Here is a 4,278-nt window from a genome sequence, read left to right on the forward strand (position 1 = left end):
TTTGGGAATGTTTGAAAGGTTCATAATTTAGAAAAGTTGAAAATGAAAGGAAGGTGGCTTGGGGTGGAAGAAGCACTTTCAGCTGGGCCTTAGGTCACCTCAGGAGCTCACAGATGGAAACAGACAGGAACGTCATTTGCAGGGGGCCCGGCTCATCAGAGGCCCCAGGCGAAAGGGACTGGCTGTGGCTCGGGAGCCCAGGTTGCCCCTGTGTGGGTCAGAGTTCCAAACATGGGTCCCATGGCTCCCGAGGGCCACCTGTGTTGACCTGTTTCTCCAGGACGTGGTCAGTGCTGCAGATCAACAAGCAAGACAAAGGACTCCACAAATACCAATCCCTGCAGGCTGGCCATGGGGAGGCTGCCAGACGCTCTTCCAGAACAGCCTGTTTGTTCGTATAGTGCCAGCCCTGGCCTCAATGGCAGTGGCATACTCTCTTCGTCACTTGCATAACTGGTGGATCCAGGCTCCCATTTCCCTATGGGGGCGGTCCATGGCCTTCTTGGGAATACACTTCCGTTGCCCCTGCTCTGGATTCTCCCCATCTCCAGAGTGAGCAGCTTAGAGGAGGCAACACGGGAGTGGTGGATGAGGTCCTCTGCCCAGGGAGCATCCGCCTGCCACTCCCCCTGGCCCTTCCTGCCCCAAGTCTGGATCCTTCCTCCCCTGGCACTGTCTCTGGAAGGAAATGAGCATCCACAGGGCCTAACCTGCTGCTGTTACCCTCTCACATGGGCCTCCACCACTGCCCACCTCCCCAGAGGCCACCGCAAGCCTCTGCTGGGACACGCTGGGGTTTCAGGGCCTGCCATAATGTCCCACCATCTCCTCTCTGGACCCGATTTGCCTTGGGCTTATCCAGTTTCTCTAAGATGATGGAAAAAATGAACTCTGGTCATATCTACAGAGCAGCCTTGGCGTTGACCTCTTGGGGCAATTGCCTCTGACGGCCTGAGAGTCATTCAGAAATTGCCTATGGTTCACTCGGGTGAGGTGGGTGGTTCCTCTCTTGCAAGCTTATCTTCACTTTGCAGCCCTGGTAACTAACTGCCGAGCGTTGCAAAATCAGAGAGAAAATATTTACAATGAAAGTTGACCCAGAAAGACTTAGACAAGGGTCAGTGTACCTTCAGTCACCCTGACCTCTTCCAGATGAAGTGACTTTGGACAAGGGTTGTAATCTCTCAATGTCTTGGGGAGAGACAGAGCCATATGATACAAAGAGCAGGAGCTTCGGAGTCAGAGAAATGGATTCCAATCCTCCGTCCCCACTCACTAGCCTGGAAGTTAAGGCAACAGGGTTCATCTCAGATTATATTTCCTATCTCAGAGTACTTTGTAAATTAAAAGGGATGAACTGGAGATGATCTGTAAGGTGTAGGCACATACCACCTTCTCCTCCTCCCACACCAATGCCAAGTTCCTCATCTTTTTTTTTTTTCTTTTTTAAAGATGGAGTCTCACTCTGTCACCCAGGCTGGAGTGCAGTGGTGCAATCTTGGCTCATGCAACCTCTGCCTCCCAGGTCCAAGTGATTCTCCTGCCTCAGCCTCCCAAGTAGCTTGGATTACAGGCACCTGCCACCATGCCCAGCTAATTTTGAATTTTCAGTAAAGATGGGGTTTTGCCATGTTGGCCAAGCTGGTCTTGAACTCCTGACCTCAGGTGATCTGCTCGCCTCAGCCTCCCAAAGTGCTGTGATTACAGGCATGAGCCACAGTGCCTGGCACCTCATCATTTTAATAAGGGATTTGGAGGGGATGGCCAGCAAGGCCACTTTCGGCTCGGACCTAATGCAGTCCCAGGAAATCACGGGGGTAGTAAATTATTCTCCTTCCTGTGTCCAGCCCCAGGCCCCAGGCCCCAGTCTCAGCCGGTTTTCTAAAACCATCAGGACTCAAAGCGGTCCAGGCAAAGTTTGAGCCCCACATCCACTCAGCCCCCTGGTATGGCTGCTCTATCCTCCATGGGCTTCTCTGTTCCGTGGCCCAGTGGGGCTCTTCCTTTCTGATTTTCCACACTTTCTTGAGGGTCGCCAATTAGGCAGGAGTGAATTCTAAGACACTCAGGCCTTAGCCACCGCTCTGGCGGGGAGCAGAATGGATAGACTCCTCCTGGAGCCAAATACCAGGAATGAATTCACTTCTTGAACGCTGATGGCTTTGGGCACATCTGCTTCTCGATGTCCTGGCCTCTCAAATGAGAGCGTGGCCCAGACACCCTTGGAGGGTTAGGTGGGATTTTCTGCTAACATTGTGCATCTTGGGAAAGTGGTTTGAAAAGCCTGAGACACTGGAAAGATGAGAGGCAGGATGGAAGCTCCAGTTTGAGTCTCCAAGCCAGGCCTGCAGGATGGGCCCCTCCCACTGAGTAAGTGGCTGCTGTCCTTCTCCCGGTGCCCCCACTGACCAGCTCCTTCTCAGCCAGATGTTGGGGCTATTTCCACCTGTGTGCTAAACCCTCATAGGGGTGGGAGCATGGCCACCTTTCCATGGGAAACCACCAGGTGCTAAGTCCTCTAGCACTCTCTCATGACCTCTAGGTAGGTGGCCATTATGTCCCCTTTACCTAGTTTATTCTGCTTAACCAGAGTAATTCTTAATAGTGCCTCCTTTCATTCTCAAACAAGTGTCTCAGCTGGCATGAGAAAACATAGGGGCACTGCATCTCCAGGCCAAGCGACACCTCTACAAACCCCGCATCTAGGCAAGCTGGGTCGCTTCAGGGTGGGTCAGCCCCTTTGGATATCATGTAGCTTGGACATTATCCTCTATGTCACTTCTATAAAAGGAAATGTGGCTTTTTTCCTTTTTGAGACAGAGTCTAGCTCTGTAGCCCAGGCTGGAGTACAATGGCACAGTCTCGGCTCACTGCAACCTCCGCCTCCCAGGTTCAAGCGATTCTCCTGCCTTGGCCTCCCAAGTAGCTGGGAATACAGGTGCGTGCCACCACAGCCAGCTAATTTTTGTATTTTTAGTAGAGACGGGGGTTTCACTATGTTGGCCAGGCTGGTATCGATCTCCTGACCTTGTGATCCTCCTGCCTCAGCCTCCCAAAGTGCTGGGATTACAGGCATGAGTCACCAAGCCCAGCAAGAAATATGGCTTTCATGGGAACAGAAGTAAGATCCGAGGGCGCCAGCCTTCCTCCGTGAGGATGCAGTTCAGTTTGCAGCCCTGGAGAACACCTTCTTTGTCTTCTTCTCTCCTGTTTAGTGATTTAGCCTAAGGTTTACCTCTGCCAACATCAGAATGGGGAGGCGCCATGGCCCCCTGCACCCACAGCTGCCCCCGCAGTGGCTCCCAAGGCCATGGAGTGGCCCCGGCTGAGGAGAGGCACGTGACAGCCAAGGACATTGTATGCGCAACAGACCGAAGCTCCTTATCCTGGGGCTGATTGTTCTCAGCTGTGATCGCACCACAGCAAGGGAAACTTGAAAGAAGGCCCAGGATGACACAGATAGGTAAACTACTGATGTTTTGACATTTCTTTTCCCTTCTCAGCCAGCAATTCCATGGTTTTTCTTATGGATTGGAGAGGGAACACATGCCTGCCAGAGCACTTCCCCTGTGCAAAGTTTCTCATAAGGCTACTCCCATGATGGTATGTCTTAGAGGCAGGTCAAGGACAGCAGCCCTTGTCCCATTTTACAGATGAGGAAACTAAAGAAGGAAAGAAATTCTGCTCCTCGGCCAGGCAAGGTGGCTCATGCCTATAATCCCAGCACTTTGGGAGGCCAGGCAGGCAGATCACCTGAGGTCGGGAGTTCGAGGCTAGGCTGACCAACATGGAGAAACACTATCTCTACTAAAAATGCAAAAACAATTAGCTGGATGTGGTGGCGCATGCCCGTAATCCCAACTACCCCGGAGGCTGAGGCAGGAGAATCTCTGATCCTGGGAGGCAGAGGTTGCAGTGAGCCGAGATCGCACCACTGTACTCCAGCCTGGCGACAGAGTGAGACTGTCTCAAAAGAAAAAAAGAAAGCAATTCTGCTCTTAGACTTGACCTAGTGAAGCAGGCTTCCTTCTAGAAATAATTAAGGCTTTCATCAAATTGTATCCAAAACAGGAAGTGAAACATGGCATGTTCTCACTCAGAAGTGGGAGCTAAATGCTAGATAGACAGGGACACGCACAGCGGATCATGAGACTCCAAGAAGCGGAAGGCAGAGCAGTGAGGGCGGAAAGGTCTCCTGTCGGGTACAGTGTTCACTCCTCAGGTGTGGACACACCAAACACCTAGACTCCCCGACTTCGGTGTGTTCATGCAACCGAA

This window comes from Aotus nancymaae, unplaced genomic scaffold (genome assembly GCF_030222135.1).
Source record: "Aotus nancymaae isolate 86718 unplaced genomic scaffold, 86718_ANA_hifiasm-v0.15.2.pri h1tg000032l_0, whole genome shotgun sequence".
Classification (NCBI taxonomy): domain Eukaryota; kingdom Metazoa; phylum Chordata; class Mammalia; order Primates; family Aotidae; genus Aotus; species Aotus nancymaae.